This window comes from Protopterus annectens, chromosome 9.part0 (assembly GCF_019279795.1).
Source record: "Protopterus annectens isolate FY-2018-M chromosome 9.part0, PAN1.0, whole genome shotgun sequence".
In the NCBI taxonomy this organism is placed as follows: Eukaryota; Metazoa; Chordata; order Ceratodontiformes; family Protopteridae; genus Protopterus; species Protopterus annectens.
Window position 1 is genome coordinate 1327542065 of NC_056743.1, and position 19197 is coordinate 1327561261.

At 37.3% G+C, this 19197-nt stretch overlaps 1 protein-coding gene across 1 annotated transcript in view; it reads left to right on the plus strand.

Annotated features, from left to right (window-relative positions):
* The first annotated feature begins 278 nt into the window (after nucleotides 1-278).
* The window catches only part of LOC122812052 (heparan sulfate glucosamine 3-O-sulfotransferase 1-like), a 247958-nt gene continuing 229039 nt past the window's right edge, over nucleotides 279-19197 (plus strand). Inside the window, exon 1 of the mRNA XM_044084300.1 lies at nucleotides 279-524. The gene's annotated coding sequence lies outside the window, so the exon portion shown is untranslated. The remainder of the gene's footprint in view (nucleotides 525-19197) is intronic.

A 19197-nucleotide genomic window follows, 5' to 3' on the forward strand; every position in this document is an offset into this window, starting at 1 on the left:
CTTCAGTTCCAAAATGCATGCATAAATATGTTTTACAAAAGAGTTCTGAACTAACAGCTGCAGAGTTCCTTCATGCTCAGTGAGAAATGCATTTACTCTTTCAGGATCAGCTGTGATTTGCTGCTGACCCATTTCTGCTCTTAGAAGTAGGCATGTTCCCTCCAAGCAGAAAGATGGGCTGGTTGTACAGGGAGGAGAGAAGTCCTGGAAGAGAAACGTACATAAGTGCACATTGTTACCATTTGCTTTGGTAGGATGCTGTAGGAGGGACCAAGAAAAACAGGGGAGTGGCTGTGAAGATGTGACAATGAAACCCAGGAGAAAGGCAAGCAGGCAGATGACAGAGGGGAAAGAGCGAGAGGCACAGAACAGGTGCACACAAACCTGTGCACTTCTCACTATCCTGACTTTAAAACAGATCCATGGAAGAGGAATACGAAATGGCTTGGGGAGAGACAGCATGCTGTGTAATGGAGAAGTAAAAGGAGGGCGCTGACTTTTAGCTACCGTTCTCAGTAATTCAGGTACCGGACTCATTCTGTTTTCTGAGTTTCATTTCTTTTTAGCTAAAAACTGAAAATTAAAGGCAACAGATAGTAATAGAGAATATAATAATTTTCCTATGTGAAATGAAGAAAGTATGATTTGTCTCTTTTTCTTTGTACTTAGTAAGTATCTAAGCAATCTTTAAACGACATTGGCAAGATCTGGTTTATAGAGAAGTCCACAGGGCAAAACACAACATGTCACAGATGTTACAATAAGTTACTAAAATGTGCATAAGCGAAAAAAATAAATAAATAAAACAGATGATCTTCAGGCAAAGAAAAAAGCATGTACTTATTTTCTAAATGGATCAATTTAAATGAAATGTACTCAAGTAGTCAGGTTACTTAGCATCTTTAAAACAAGTTAAGAAATGGATATGCATGTGTGTGTGGTGACTGGACTTGTATAGAGGGATATATTGCTTTTTTCCCTTGTAAGCTTTCAACTCGTTATGCAGGTGCATGTTTGAAAATCAGAAGAATGGTAAGAAAGAGAAAACTATTTCCAGCTGTAATGAGCAGTCCTCAGATATGTTTAGGATGAATGAATGGCCACCTGCTTCTATAAACTGTAGCATCTCAGGTACTTTAACTGGTTGAATAAGAGCTGTCCGACTGGAATATGGTAACAAAGTCTGCTGCTCACAGACAGATAGAAGCTTTGCCCTTGTCCATTTTTCCTGAAAAAAGGACAAGAGTATTTAATGATGACATAACTAGTTCAAACTGATTTCCAGAACTGCATTCTGATGTTTCGTTTTAATTTTCCTAGTGGTATTTCCTGGATATTAACATCCTTGCTAGAATATGTGTGGTGGGTAAAATTTATGTGAAAGAAGTCCAGATGCAAGCATATTGCAGTACAAAGTATATTGTCCTCATTTCAAATTCAGTTCACTGACCCATACTGTGACCTTGAACAATTCACATGACTTTGCTTTGCTTCATTTTATTTTAATATAGCAATGCATAAAGCATTGTCATACTAAATTTGTTACTTATTACTTCTTATTATCTGTGGGTGTAAACATTGTAACATTAGAACATATTTACTATATCATTTATTTGTTTATTTATTTATTTATTGTTAAAAATGCATAACTCACACAACTGCTTTTTTAACAGCAGTTTCAGAGGTTTGAACTGCTCGATTGATTTGCTCAGATTTACACATCATTTATGGTGAGGCTGTGAGAGTCAAACACAAGTTTGCAGACTATAGCTTACTCACAGTTCATTACTTTAGACACTAGGCTGGACTTTTCCTGCTGATAATAGTATTACTGAAATCAGCAGTATACACAGACAAGACACTCAAGTGTCAGCAGGTAGAGATGACACTATTGACACCAGCATGTCATTCTGACCAGTAATTGGGTCTGTGGTGGGCAAAGTCCCGCAGAGTTAGCAGGCTAAGACCACAGGCATGAGACCAGCATGTCATTCTGATCAATAGTCAGGTATACGGTGGGCAGAGGCACACAGAGTTACTAGGCTAAGACCACAGGCGTGAGACCAACATGTCATTCTGATCAGTAGTCAGATCTGTGGTGGGCAACAACATGCAGAGTTAGCAGGCTAAGACCACCATGTCATTCTGATCAGTATTCAGGTCTATGGTGGGCAGAGGCACACAGAATTAGCAGGCTAAGATCAATAGAGTGAGACCAGCGTGTCACTCTGTTCAGAACTCAGGTCTATAGTATGCAGAGGCACACAGAATTAGCAGGCTGAGAGCAGAGTGGTAGGAAAAGCAGGGGATCCTGTTCATCTGTCAAGTCTGTGATGGGTACAGGCATCAAACAACAGCCAACTGATTACACTCACTCTGCAGCTGCAGTGCCTTTAAGAGCAGAAAACAGTGAATCGTAACAATGTTGCAATGATGAAAGTTCTATGGGAAGAAGAGAATGAAAGGAAGTGGCATGGCTACAGGGCAACAATGCAGACTAGGGGGACATGATATTTTAACCTGCCTTAGCTGAATTAAATTGATTTAATGAATATAAGTAAAAAAATGACTAAAACCTAACTAAATCAGTAAATAAATTAACACTTTTCCTGATAGAACTATTTTGATGTTATGTAGTGGCAGTGGAATTTGCATACTTGGAGGCTTATGGAAGAGGCATAAAATGACATGTTTTTCAGCACATCATGGCTAGGTGGTTGTTGTGGGTATTTCTGTCTTTCTTTCACTTACAAATTCAATTTATACTGAAAAAGAGCTTTAAAAATCATACCGTATCAGCCATGATGCTTGCTCCCTCAGCTACTGTTTGTGAACTGTGCATTCACAAGTGACGTGATGAAGCATTATTTAGAAGGTTTGGAAGTCTTTTTCCAGCTGCTCCTAAAAGTGAGAACTTGTTTAATGCAGTAATGCTGTGTACATTTTGGATTTACTACTAAGGTATGTTGCTTTAGCTACTGTTGTTGACCATATGGGAAACTTCTGCCTGCCTTCTGTTAGCCATACCTCTCAACCTCTTAAGAGTAAGAAATCTGGACAAAACCATGAAAACAAGTGGTACAAATAGGGACAATTTTTAAATATTGCTATTACAAACTTAGAAATTTGACAGAATAACAGGTTTTCCATTAGCATGAATTTTCTGAGGGGTATGAAGTCTAAAAGTCAAATGTCTGTCATTATTTTCTAATTTCAGTCTTTAATGATTTGCCACTAATTTGCCACAATTTTACGAAAAATGGACCAAAAATATAAGGCACAAATCTGGGCATTCTGCGAAAATCTGTACTGTTGAGAGGTATGCTGTTAGTAGACTAATAACAGGGTGTTTGCCTTCAAAATACAAGGAAGACTGAAGTGCTAGCCTTGAGACTTTCAGTACAACAAAATGCTGAAGGTAGCAACACAATTTTAATATTTTTTTTATTGTTTATGTTGCAGCTGAAGAGAGCATATAGGATTTTTACTTAACACATAAGGGAAGCTGGGCATTTGAAAGGCTGGAAAAGAAGACTTACAGACGTGTAGCACATCATCACATTGGCCATGAATGTAGAAAGTGTACCCAGTACAATCCAACTGTTATGTGCTAAAGGTCAAAACATGTCTTTGCACATGTATAAAACCATGTAATTTAGGTAGGAGTAAGCTAAAATAAAAGTTATTCAGCATGGCTGGTTACAGCATCTGCATATACAGGCACATCAGTGCACTTTGTAAATAAATAAGTGAATTAATAAGTGTGTTTAATGGTAGTTGTTGCATCTATCCCTGGCTTGAGTGTCTGAACTTTTAATGTGTTTTCGCCGTCAGTAGTTTTGTAAGCTGACAGAATGGCACACACCCAGAGACAGAGTGACAGAACGCTGTCACCCAGCTTTTAACTCTAATGTCAGGTCATGTGTAAAACACTCTGATGGTCATGGAACTGTCTCATGTCCAGAACTGCACTGCCTTCTCTTTTAGCTGATGTGCTTTAGCAGTAATGTGGGATCAGGCAGACTTGATGCATACAATCATTCCAAAAACAAATGGATGAGTACTGCAGTGGGATACTAGTGTCTGATTGTCACTGGCAGAAAAAGGAGGCATTTTGATGTGGTTCTCCAGCCAGTGTTAACTATTGAACTGCGTTAGTCTGAATGGAACCTTTTACATAGAATGGTCATTGAAATACATAGCAAAAATGAGGAGTTATGCATCTGAGTAGGAGAGAATTACTGACGGTTACCATTGACTGTTCAGTAAAGTGCAGCTCAGATGTACAGTTGTATATAATTGGCTAGAACAGTGACCGATTTACAGTTTGCCATCCATCACCACAGCATCATTCCCTGAGTCTGAGACATCTGTTGTCTCTGGTGAGGTGAGAACCTGGTGACTCTGTGTACAACTGTGTAGAGGAAGTCGTATTTCACTGTATGGCAGTTCTGCTGCCCACTGTCCCTGAGAGAAGGCATATAAAGTGGGAAGAAACAATCTCTTTGGAATGACTTTATACAGCTATGCTGTTTGGTTTTCTAGGAAATAATGAAAAATCTCACATTCAAAAAGTGGTGACAGTGAGCAAAGTTCAAAATGCATATGTAGGTTCATTACTATTTTGATGTTCTAGGTAAGCACTTTCTTGTGTCTTTCATCATAACTATATTCTAGAAAGGAACAGTCCAGAGCTTGAGAATAGAGCAACAGATTTAAGCAATGCCTGGTACATGTCTCAGATTTAAGCAATGCCTGGTACATGTCTCATATTTAAGCAATGCCTGGTACATGTCTCAGATTTAAGCAATGCCTGGTACATGTCTCAGATTTAAGCAATGTCTGGTACATGTCTCAGATTTAAGCAATGCCTGGTACATGTCTCAGATTTAAGCAATGCCTGGTACATGTTTCAGATTTAAGCAATGCCTGGTACATGTCTTTGTCTTGCTTCGTACAGTTTTTCCACTTTGCATGCTACCTCACCCTACTATCCATCCACACCTACACATCAATGTAAAGTTTAACCACCTGGGACTGGCTGATCATTTTTTTCACATCGTATGTTACCTCACTTCATTCTTCATCCACACCTTCACTTCAATGCATAGTTTAATCACCCGGGACTGGCTCTTCAGTGAGGCTGCAAGCACAGGGACATACTAAGCCATACTAGCAGGTTGTCTAGAGAGGATGGCATGCTGCAGTATGTTGTAGATTATGGTACTAGAAGACCCCCAGTGTGTATAAAGGGTCTGGGAAGCTGTCACTTACTGCTCTTTACAGTAAACACTACTGCAAATGCTCCGTCGGAATATCTAGCTGTCTCTAGGCAGCACATTCCAAACCTGGGGGACAGCTATGCCATTTTCTAAATAGGCCCCTCCCATCTTACCCTCCCGACCATCAAGCTGTTTTCCAGTTCATTTTCTTGACCCATGGTGTTCCAGGACACTAGGCAGCTGAAGAGGTGACTGTCAGGAATCATGGACATCTTATAGTCGGAGTTAAGGAGATCTACCATATTTTTCATGCTTTCTAGTCACTCAGCACAATTACACTAAGTGTACATGTAGTCTACAATTTGTGGTAACCTTTATGAATCCCTGTTAATATTTAAAGCTGCAAGAAAATCAATAGGAAGCCTAAAATTAGGCGGAAGAATGTATGAGTTATATCTGCGTTGTCTGTTCACTCAGAACATTGTACACTTAGTGTAGCTGTTATTGAAGCCCCGGGGTATATTGTATTAGCTCAACCTAACCAGTAGGATACTAACAGAATGGCAAGGATAAGAACTGTAAACCGCACATGCTGCTTTATCTTGAGGTGTATAAAGAAGCTGTAGGCATTGATTTGAGGTGGAAGACAAATGCAGTAATAACACAAGAAGGTGGTGAGCACTAAGGAGTGTTCATGGTGTACAGAATGGGATAGGAAACTAAAGACTAGGAGGTAGCAGAGAGTAAGGGCAGCTGTGGGATAGAGGAGTAGTTTTAAGAGGAGGAATACATGTGAAAGGGGGTGGAAATGACAACAGGAGAAGGGGATGCCAGGTAGGTGAGATAACATGAAAATTGAGAAGGAGTGTGCTCTGGATGTAAATAGTTACATTTGTCCATAATGTAGAAGTGTTTCTTTAGTTTCCAGAGAAGAAAAAAGTCTAACAGGTTGGTAAAGACCATTCTAACCACAATGTACTTGAAGTTATATCAAAAAGAAAGAACGATCACCACGGCTGTAATAAAACCAAAACTTGTAATATAAAACAAAGCAAGCAAAAATACAAGGTAAGCACTTTCACAGTCCTCAGAGTGCTTCTTCAGACCTATTAAACAGTGCTATACCTGAACAAATTTAACAATCAAAGCAACCAATCAGTTGCTTTGAAGTAGAATTACCTGAAAAAGAGAGAAACACAGTATATGCTGAAGAAGACTGATGTTGGAGTGGATGTAACTTCAACAGTAGTTTAAGAAACTCTCTCATTAATACCTGGGTGTTTATCTGTATTTAGATAGATAATCTACTTCTGTTCCCTCATTTCAGTAAAAGTCTTAAGATTACCACCTCTTATGTTATGACTAAGTAACTCTAGAGCCATGAACCTAAATGTATGTCTCTGTCCCATATCAGAAACATGTTGTACTAATGCATTACCTAATTTCTTATTCTTAATATCATTTATATGCTCTAAAAGGGTTTATATCACAAAGTCGAAGTCTGAAAAGAGCGAATGCTCTTATATTGACACCAAATACGCAAAGCCACAGAAAGTCGAACTGCCGGAACACCGATTTTTTTCCCAGGGAAAAAAATCACTGGGCCATTGTCAGGACTTTGCCGTTTCCTCCACTGTAGTGTGATGTTGGGAGGTGGCAGATTTAAGTAGGGTGTGTTTGCAGGGCGCAGCCCACCACATTGGGGGTGGGGGGGTGAAGCCCCCCACTTTATGTTGTGTTTGGATTTTTTTTTTTTGGAACAGCAATTTTTTTTCCCCCGGGAAAAAAATTCTGTTCTGTATGTTCGACTTTCTGTGGTTTTGGGTATTTTGTGTCGATTTAAGAGTGTTCGCTCTTTTCAGACTTCGACTTTGTGATATAGACCCGCTCTAAAATTCTGTCTTTAAAAAGTCTGTTCATTTTACCTACATAGAATACAAAACATTCTACACAAAAAGCAAAATATATAAGATTCTGCACTGTACAATCAGCAAAAAAGGATGTCTCTATTACAAGACCTTGTGTAGGATGTGTAAAAGTGTACCCTGTATAGACAAACTTGCAGGGATTAAATCTCCTGCAGATAAGGGTACCTGAATGCTGGGATAATGGTGCATAGTCCTTCTTAGTGTTCTTATAACAAAGTTGTCGCTTAAGTGACATGCTAATTCTAAAACTAAATTGCGTTTTTTCACTTATAATCTGTTTCAGCTTGTCATCTAAACACAAAATTACCCAATTTTTCTTTACTATATCACAAATCATGCTCACATTACTAGAATACATTAAAGTTAATCTAGCATCACTGCTGGTAGCATATGTCAGTCTTGTATCTACGAGATGTGTAGGGGCATTAGAAAAATATGGTCTCCCTATAGTCTTTCAGATTGTACAGTCATCTAGGTCTTTCTCATCATATCCCCTTCTTTAACTGTAGCAGTGCTTGTACCATAGCTAAATCATCACTGTGTACCCTCATAATTCTCAAAACTTGTCCCTTCACTACATTCCAGGGTATATGGCAGGGATGCATACTTGTCTTATGGAACATAGAATTCTTTTTACATTTCTTTTTAAACACTCCAGTACTAAAATTCCCAATCAAATCCTGTGTAACAGTCACATCTAAAAAATCAATAGACTTGCTGGTGTAAACATAACTAAATTTCAAAAAAGAGGTAGTGGAGTGCAAATACACAATAAACTCATGCAGCAATTCTGGTGACCCATTCCAGAAAATAAAAACATCATCCACCAAGTGCTTATAACAAACTATTCACAAAAGCAATTATTATGTAGCACACAATCAAATTCCATTGTGCAAGCGCTAGGTTGATGTAGGAGTTGTCACAAGCTGTGCCCATCACCACGCTAAACATTTACAAATAAAATTCATCATTAAAAACACATCATTTTATCACTGGAAAAAATACTGCTTCAAAATAAAATAGATCTAACATTGTCTAGACCCCATTTATTAGGAATCACTGTAAACAACGAGGCAACATCAAGAGTCACAAAAAGCAGATGCTCGTCTTTACTGATAGTATGGGTTACAAAAAATAAATTGTTCAAAAAGTTCTTAGTATCCCTAAGAAAGGTGTCCACTGTATCCACAACTGGGCGTAAACATTTTTCCACAAAGATAAATAGAGGTTCCCTAGCCCAACACTGATTTGAAACAATGGGATGTATGGGTGGGGGGGCACCAGCTGTCTTTCTGTACTTTAGGAAGCCCATACAAACAGGGTACAAGGGGATATTCAACAGTAAAATACTTAAATAATTCCTCAGTGATCATCTTAGTCCTAAGAATGTTAAACAGAAAGAAAGCTAATCTCTCAATAATACCAGAAACTTGTGGTCTGGTTAAAGAAACAAAAATATTTGAATAACTCAATAACAAATACATTTGCAACAAAAAGAGAGTCTTATCTAAGACCACAATACTGTCCCCTTTATTTGCTGGGCAGATTTCAATAGACGACATCTCCTTTAATTCATGTAGTGCTCGATGTTCTTCAGGGGTTAAATTATAAAACAGTTTATCATGGTGTCCATTCAATGCACGCCGGATCTCCTTCTTACAAGCTGCTACGAAAGTCGCTAAAACAGGATGGATATTAGGAACAAAAGTGCTAGGTTTATTAAACCCAATCACATCATTACTGTGTTTTGAAAACTGGCATCTCAAAGAAACGTTCCTAGCAAACAGTTTTAAATCAGTAACAACATCAGCTAAATTGGATTTCTGCACAGGAATAAAGGATAAACCTTTATTCAACAACTTACATTGATCTGAAATTAAAGAAACTGAAGACAAATTTAACACTAGTTCATTAGGGCTCTGCTGAGAGTAGTTACCTTCAGGGTGTTGTCTACTGGCTATTGTAACTGCCGTAATCACCTTTTCCTCAATCGACTTCTTGATCTTCCTTTCCTGAAGTCCCTGACAATGGGAAGTGGTTCCAATAAGGAAAAAGAAGAAGAATTCTGCTCAGCGGATGTAGTCTCCAACCTGACCAACGTATTAGCAGCCATTGTGCTCATAGTAGGCACTTCCTGTTCTAAGGTTTCTATATCAACTCATGATGCTGCATTCACATTTAAGGGAACAGTGTCATTATTCTCAGAATCATTAGTTGTACTCACATGCCCCTTTTGTTTCAGCCAGGAAAAGATATGTCCTTTATTAAAGTAATTTAGATTATGCTGTAATTTCTTCATCTTAACTGTGTGCAGCCTCCATTCATAGGACAACAGATTCTCATAGACTACTTGAATCTTATCACCAATCACATCTGATGTATAATTCTTATTGATAAAAACATGTAAAGATTTAATGTCTCTCCGAAGTGCTTCTTCAGTAGGCTTAAAGTAATCTACAAGAAGGAGCATGTAATCAAAACCAAGCTACACGTTGAATTATTGCCAACATTTCAGTAATATAGGGTGAGTCTCACCATAAGTCGATATTTTAAGGATCTGTAAACCTCTGGGAATCACTTTATGATAAAGTGCTGCTTCGAGGTGGAGTCTCTGCCACTGTGCCCATTTAAATTTGTAAACCTTATTCTCCGAGTCTCTAAAATGCAGCAAAAAAATGATCTTGTAGCTCAGTATTCTCCATAGAAACAGTGTCCACATCCCCAAAATATTATTATTGCTTGAGCCACAGTGATCGTTCGTTCTTTTTGATAGAATTGTTTTTTGGTTTGCTAATGAAAGTGTGCAATTTTATGATGTCTGTGATGTGAGCAGTTACAAAGGTCCAAGTCATGGGACTATAAAAGCTTGTAAAAACATATGGCTCAGGAAATTTGAGAAGTCATAAAGGAGCACGTTTTTGGTGAAAGAGACAAGGGAGTGTATGTGGAAAAGTGTGAAACAGTGGTTAAAATCTAGCAATAATAATAATAACAGAGCAATTAAAACAGAAACAAGAAAATGAAATACCAAACGAGGTCCTTGCCAGCACAGTGAAACTCCACAGAACAGTCCTTAACGCACTTTTATTCTCGTAAAAAACAAACGTTTTCGCTACAGGAAACTGTAGCTTCTTCAGAGGAAGTATAAACAACAGTAAAACGCACTCCGTATTTAACATAAAGAATACAGGAAGTGACATACTACAACCTTCTCAACTTGAAACAAAAGTTTCAACTTAAAACATATACAAGTTTTTTTCTAATGTATGTATTTTATACAACATAAATAGATAAATCAAGACAGGAATATAGTCCACATGTTTAAAAACCTTTTGTACTTTTAGTACATAAAAAGTCGCATCTGATAAGATGCCATGTAAAAATAGAAGATTCATTTAAAAACATGACATATTAATGAACATGACATTTTAATGAACATGACATTTTAATGAAAGCAGGACCAGCTAAAAAATTGGATGTCTATAATGTGATATACTGGTTACTAGTTATTTAATATTTATTATTTGTAACCACCAAGTATATAAGATATAAATTTTTGTCAACCCTCCACTGACACATATTTAATTGTTAAAGACACGAAATTAATCCCCATTTGTCAACAAATACTAAAGGAAAGAGGAATATTTCCATATAAAGTTACAGTACCCCGGAGGATAAGTTTCACCCAAAAGGTATAATTATCATCTCCGTTAGTGCTGTAACCTTTTTTATACCATACTCTGATTAACTCACTAAGGAGAAAAAATTATTTGTAAGAGAAAAAAAAAAATACTCATTCATTATAAAGATTATCTAAGATAACTTCTAAGTTTTAAAACTGGGGCTATATTACAGTTGCTATTAAGGCCAGGGTATCTAAACGCATCCAGGCGCAACTGCCATTCCAGTTCTCTATTCTCGAGTATTAATGAAAAAGGGCCACCTCTCGTCTTCAAAGGGACTTGATCGATGGCCATGAACTGGAAGCTGTGGCCTGGATTTAAACCTATATGTTTTGCTAGTGCATTGTCGTTTTTATCATTCTTAATTGCGTACATGTGTTCATACATACGGTCCCGGACCCTACGGTCCGTTTTTCCAATGTAGAACGCTTGACAACACACACACGTAGCTATGTAAATAATAGATTTACTTTCACAATTTAATCTAAACCTAATGTCATATTTTTTGTCCCTGACCTTAAATGTCTCACCTGTTCTGACCTTATTACACAAATTGCAAAACCACACTTAAACATCCCTCTCCTTTTCTGATGTATATTTTGCAGTCCATCTCTCTGAACTAGTTCTTTCAAATTGTGTGATCTCTTAAAAATAAACCTTGGTTTGTTTCCCAATTTTGCAACTAGTAATGGGTTTGAGGAAATAAAGTGCCAGTTTTTATGTATTATGGCCAGAACGCCTAGAGTTACTACTAAACATGGTAATGAAACTCAGTGAATAGTCACATTCTTCACTTGAAATTATATTTGATTCCATCCCCTCATTGTCCAAGTTGGTCTCACTTAATACCACATTAATGGTAGGGTGCACATCACTGAAGTCATGTGCAAACAATAAAGGTTTATAAAAACCATTTACTCTCTTAATGGTTACTTCTTCAACTAGGTCTTCCAACATTTGTTCAGGGTATCCACGGTTCCTGAACATTTCTCTCAACAACTCACATTCTATTTTGAAATCAGTCAACGATTGCACATTCTTCCGCCTCACCAGCTGTCCTTTAACAATAGACCGTTTCTGTTGAAACGGATGGAAGCTGGTGAAGTGCAGGAAAGAGTTGCAGTATGTCGGCTTTCTAAAGACTGTTGAAGTCAAACCTCCATTTACTAAATCCTTTACAAGTCTAACATCGAGGTAGTCAATTTCACATGTTGAAAATTTAGATGTAAATTTTAGAAATTCTGTTGTTGAGTTCATAATTTCAACTAGGCCTGCGGCTTCCAATTCCGAACCCCTGAATAATATAAAAATATCGTCCAGGAATCTGGTATAGAACACCGCATGTTCAATTATTCCAGGAATCTTCCTTAACATGTTGGCTTCCCAATATCCCATAACGTAGTTGGCTACTCCAGCCCCACAAGGGGAACCCATCGCCACACCACGTTTTTGGAGGAAGAAGTCACCATTAAAAATGAAGTAGTTAGAAGTTAGAACAATATCGAGCAATTCTGTTACCAAGTCCACTTCTAATTTCGAAGCCCCCAAATTCTGAAGCATGGAACCAGTCCATTCTACCGCTTCTTGATGGGGTATACTGGTGTATAAATCCACCACATCAATGGTTAAAAAGTTATTTTCACCATTGTGTGGAACATCATTGATGTTACGTAGAAAGGACCAAGAATCTTTACATATGCTAGGGATGGCCTTGATATATTTATCCAAGATATTAGTGATAAGTTTTGAACAAGGGTATGTGATAGACGACCTCCCGTCTATCAAAGCTCTCATAGGGGGGTCATTGATGCTCTTATGGATTTTAGGGATTCCAAACATGACAGGTATTTTTGGGCAATTTATATCAATATAGTTGTATAAGTCTATATCTATTTTCCCAGTCAAATATAAATCCCTAAAATAACCTCTAATCCTTTGGGTTTGTCCATTAACCTCATTAATGGAAGCCTTAATGTAAGCATCAGTGTTTAACACCTTAGACATTTTCTCATTGTAAGTGAGATTGTCTAATACAACTAGACCCCCCCCCCCCTTGTCAGGTTTTATTACACGTACTGGTAACCTACAAAGCTCATCCAATAACTTAAGTTGTTCCTTACAGATGTTCGCATTGCCTTGATTTACACCGACAACTTTAGTACCAGCAAGAGCTCTGAAATCCACTTCGCAGATGTTCTCAAAAAGCTGTAAGTCTGCATGCAATGGTGGATTGAAGACACTAGCTAGTTTTAAATTTGACAGACCATTGCCATACCTTTCAATATTGTGGTTAACCACTTCATTTTGTTGTCCGAAAAGTAACTTTAAATTCATTTTTCTTACAAAAGACTTTAATTCAATGATCTCCCTAGATATACTCCCAGTGCTTCTTGGAACAAATGAGTTACCATAAGCTAGTAGTTCTATTAGTTGCTCATCCAGTGTTACATCAGAGAAATTGTATATTTTAAAATCTCTATTCCTATTAGTCAGTATGACTAATCATAAACTCATAAACTGAAGACAAATTTAACACTAGTTCATTAGGGCTCTGCTGAGAGTAGTTACCTTCAGGGTGTTGTCTACTGGCTATTGTAACTGCCGTAATCACCTTTTCCTCAATCGACTTCTTGATCTTCCTTTCCTGAAGTCCCTGACAATGGGAAGTGGTTCCAATAAGGAAAAAGAAGAAGAATTCTGCTCAGCGGATGTAGTCTCCAACCTGACCAACGTATTAGCAGCCATTGTGCTCATAGTAGGCACTTCCTGTTCTAAGGTTTCTATATCAACTCATGATGCTGCATTCACATTTAAGGGAACAGTGTCATTATTCTCAGAATCATTAGTTGTACTCACATGTCCCTTTTGTTTCAGCCAGGAAAAGATATGTCCTTTATTAAAGTAATTTAGATTATGCTGTAATTTCTTCATCTTAACTGTGTGCAGCCTCCATTCATAGGACAACAGATTCTCATAGACTACTTGAATCTTATCACCAATCACATCTGATGTATAATTCTTATTGATAAAAACATGTAAAGATTTAATGTCTCTCCGAAGTGCTTCTTCAGTAGGCTTAAAGTAATCTACAAGAAGGAGCATGTAATCAAAACCAAGCTACACGTTGAATTATTGCCAACATTTCAGTAATATAGGGTGAGTCTCACCATAAGTCGATATTTTAAGGATCTGCAAACCTCTGGGAATCACTTTATGATAAAGTGCTGCTTCGAGGTGGAGTCTCTGCCACTGTGCCCATTTAAATTTGTAAACCTTATTCTCCGAGTCTCTAAAATGCAGCAAAAAAATGATCTTGTAGCTCAGTATTCTCCATAGAAACAGTGTCCACATCCCCAAAATATTATTATTGCTTGAGCCACAGTGATCGTTCGTTCTTTTTGATAGAATTGTTTTTTGATTTGCTAATGAAAGTGGGCAATTTTATGATGTCTGTGATGTGAGCAGTTACAAAGGTCCAAGTCATGGGACTATAAAAGCTTGTAAAAACATATGGCTCAGGAAATTTGAGAAGTCATAAAGGAGCACGTTTTTGGTGAAAGAGACAAGGGAGTGTATGTGGAAAAGTGTGAAACAGTGGCTAAAATCTAGCAATAATAATAATAACAGAGCAATTAAAACAGAAACAAGAAGCCAGGTGGGGAATCAGTTTAACCTGCTCAGTGATTGACATTGATACTCAAAATGTGGTAACAGTAAGACAGAGCACGTCATGTAGATGTCAGACATTGTTATCAGAAGCAATGAGAATGATACAAAACTCAGCTGCCTTTCCTTGGAGCAAATCTGACCTCAGAGTTGACTTTGCTACAGCATATTCTGCTTTTAGCTGTCTGCTAAGATTGTTTGGGATTTCATCAGTGTAAGGCCAGTAAATATGCGCTCAAGAATTGAATCAAATCAAATCTTAAATTATTTGAAAGTCTGGACATTGGAGGCAGGAATATAATTACTGTGGGGTATGCCAATTTGTGAGTAGTTGTGTAAGTTTAGCTGTAGTACAAACCATGCATTTCTGAGCACTTATTGTAAAGTGGCTTGGTGTTGAATTAGTGACTAACAACAATGAGGTCCTGTGCTGAAAGGGAACAAATGCCGTCTGCCAGCTGATCTGCATGGCAGAGGATTAAGGGATGAGATCTTTAGCTTCTATCACTGTGTATAGTTGTGGAATGTATTTTTCTTGGTTTTTGTCTCTCCTGGCCTGCCAGCCCCTTCAGACAACCTTTCCTGCTTATTTGTTACCCCCAGCTGTATCAAATACCTTAATGGATAGTAATCAAAGGTAAGAGCTTGATATCATGGTGGGCTATCATCCATGCATCCACAGGGATTCTTCTGCATTGTCTATTATCTCACCCCTGTCACCTTGCATGTGTGCCACCTAAGGTGGGCCATAGTACCAGCACAGTTATGCATGCATGCTTCCACACATACTCTAATACTAGGAACAAAGCACAACTCCCCCTGGTGGCTTGAAATGCACACATCATCCATATGCTGCCCTGCTCTGTCTATTAGCATTCACTGGAAGACAGTGTTATAGAAGAATATGCCACCTCCCTTGACTGAGAATGCGTGGACAGGAGCTGACAGCTTAGTCCCATCTCATCCTGTTAGGTCTGTAGATAATTCAGGTGGCTCTTTAACTGTGGAATATCACATGTAAATAAGTGTATGACTAAAGAGAGCATAAGGTGGCAGTAAAGAACATTAGAGAATAACAACAGTTAACTGCGACCAGACAAGAGAAGTCTCATTCTGACTCTTGTACATTTTTTTGTGTATGTAGGTAAAGATCCACTTTAAATGCTAGTTCAGAATCCAGATGAAAGTAAGATATTTAGAAATAGTTTGTGAGTTAGAGACAGATAATGACGTAATGCGACCTTCTTTAAAGCCATTATGCTTGCAGGATGGACATGTGTGGCATGCAAGTTTTCATAAAAAACTTGACCCCATTCACTCCCGGACATCCTCTGTCAGAAAACATATTGAGATGTTTGTCGGCAGCGAAATCAAGAAATTTAATGATTGCAGAAAGAAGCATAGTTAAGAACTGTGTATACCAGAGACGGTTACAGGAGTGGCAGTGGTTTGGGTTGAGGAGGAAGACAGGTTACAAAACTCTTTAACAACATTTGTGGAGACAGAACACTCAGTGCCGTTCAGACTAAAAGTGATAGATAACTAGAAGAATGTTATACTGGGCAGAAGTTTATACGTTTTCTGAATGCTGTGGGGATTTTAAGAAAGGAAACTTGCCCAGCTTTACATTTAATGTGTTTCTGAGTTCCATGTAGGTTAGGTATGTAGAATCTCCATTACCAAATCTGTTCCCTTTGGCTGGTTCATTTTGATTTTAAGTGGTTTAATAAACCAACCAGAGGGCTTAAATGAATGATCTTGTACAAAAAGAAAGTGCATCTCTTTATACCTCTCAGTCTGTCTGCCCTTAAATCATAGCAGGACCACCAAAAAAAAATCATAGTAGAGGACCCAAAATGATGGTACTTACATTTTGCCTGTGCATAAATTCTATCTGTCATTAAAGGAGGGGGATGAATCCACTCTCATGCTGGAGACACACATCATTTTGCATCTTTGCATGGGGTGAGAGACGACACATAATGCTACACCTGGAGAAATGACAATAAGAATGTTAATCATATTAGTTTCCCTACACTACATTCAAATATGTATGGCACCCTGATGTACAAATCTATTCTAAAAGACCTGTGCACAGTAAAGTAAAACCCAGTAAGGTAAACCCAGTCAAGAAAACAAGGTCAAAAACAGATAACTATCACCCACCACTAAAAAGAATGGCAAGGTGGCCTTTAACAGTCTAGTGTTTTAGGTTCCATTTCTTAAGTTAGTAAGAATGCACATCATTATTAAAAATCTTGTTCAAAATGTCTATAGAAAAAATTAACTTAGGCAGGAGTTTTACACATTTAGAAAATATTAATCATAGAAGCCTTTTTTAACAGTGATACAACATAGTAACAACCTTTCAATATGAAGTTAACACTTCTTCAGGTAAGCAACACACTTGGAAACGGAACCCTCTTCGTGAAAAAAGTAGTAAATAAAACTTTCGTTTAATAAACTTAAACTTAAAGTGCGTTCAATATCATACACTTTTCGACAAGACAATACCTGACTTCATCAGAAGACAAAACAGTGAAACCCTCTAATGGGCTTGGTCTTATACAAATTCATTAATTGAAACGAGAGGATTTATGAACACCTATACAGTATTAGGTGTAATAAATTGTCTAATGCTTTGGCAAGGCACAATAATGATAACCCGGGACATGAGTTCAAGTTTAGAATCACTGACCAACAAGTTAGGGATGTAAGGGGAGGTCATGACTCATTAAAACTTGAAAGGAAAGAACTACTCTGGCAATTGAGGGTAAACACAAATCAGACACCGGGTATTAATGAGATGAGTTCCATCTTGTGCATATTGAGACTGAAAAACCTAGAGAGGTAGTTATTTGTAAATACTCAGTTGCCAATTCTAATGTATTTGTATGCGACTTAAGATGTAGAACCTACAGAGGTAGTTACCTGGAAACACCTAGGTGTAATTTTACTACTGCACTTACATTAAATTCCTTTATTCAGGTGACCAGTTCAGGGATATTGCAAGGTGTGTGTCCTTCGAGATTTATTTTAGTTTGTAACAACTAAGTTGGACATACATATATATATATATATATATATATATATATATATATATATATATATATATATATATATATATATATACACATCAATGATCAATACCAGTACTATACAACATTCATACTGTTGGTTCATCATCACATACTAGCACACTAGTATCACATTAGCATTATTTCCACTTGGGTTATTTCTTTATGTCATCACAAGTTTTCTTTACGTCATCACAAGTATTCCTTCCGGTTTTTCTAAGTCATCATTATTAACACAACAACCTCAGGAACGAGCCTTGCACAACTACATTCTACCCTCACCCTTGTAGTCAACCATGACCATAGAGGCAATGGTTTGCATAAGTAACTTGTGAATGTTTGTACTCAGTACAACAATTTGACAACACTTTGGTACAGTTTTGCGTTCACTAGATGAGTTTTGCAGTATTGGTAAACTTGTTGCGAGGTTTTTAGTTTTTAAAAACAAAGCCTTTAATAATGTGTAAAACAACGTGATTGTTTGGTCCTGTATCTTTAAATAGCCTGTTGATACTTGTCGCTGAGTGTTTTAATTTTAATTTTTAAAATTCCAATTTTAATTGCATGTCTTTTTTCATTCATACTTCTATTTTGGATGTTCATAAGTACTTTTAAACAATATTTTGTTTTTACTAGATTCCGTTTTTCATAACAGATTAACAGGAAATAGTTAATTAGGTTTAACTTGTTAAACCATGCACTTTTTCAATTAATGCTTTTTCAATTAATGAATTTGTATAAGACCAAGCCCATTAGAGGGTTCCACTGTTTTGTCTTCTGATGAAGTCAGGTATTGTCTTGTCGAAAAGTGTATGATATTGAACGCACTTTAAGTTTATTAAACGAAAGTTTTATTTACTACTTTTTTCGTGAAGAGGGTTCCGTTTCCAAGTGTGTTGCCTACTTCTTCAGGTAAGCTTGTCATGTCAAGAACACATAATAAAGGGTTTATACTCTATGGAATTGTATCTGTTGCATGTACAACCAGTTACAGAAAAAGTGTAGGAGCGTAAAGTATTTTACTGGCTTTCAAATAATTTAAAAGCCGATAAAGCACTAGGTCTGTCAAACAGACAGCAGACACAAACATGATGCTCCTCTGTAAAAGTAATTGTTATGGTTTTAAATGTTGTCAGATACTTTACTTTGGCATGCTTTTTATTTATAAGTGTGAGAGAGTGAAGTTCTAGCAGTTTTTAAAAGCTATTTTATCTTCTGCTGTTGTTCTTTGCTGGTCTACACTGCCCACTGTTTTAGGGCGAGATACAATTTTAACAGGTGAGTAACAAAAGCTATATTTGAGAGGAAAACCCTGTAATATATAATAATAATACTGGAAGGGTATTTGTTCCTTTCAGTGGCAAAACGATAAGGAAGGAGCAGTAGCCATCAATGTCAACGGCTAGTACCATTACACTGGTAATCTTCTTTGATCATCTATTAGTAAGGGCCTAGTAAATAATGGTGTGATTCCCAGTAATACAAATTTTGTTAGTATTTATTTATTTATTTTTATTTATTTATTTACTTATTTTGTTTGTCCGCGGTGGTGGTGCTGCGGTAGCATTGTCGCCTCACAGTACGATGTCCTGTTCAATTCTCAGCTAGAGCGTCTTCTGTG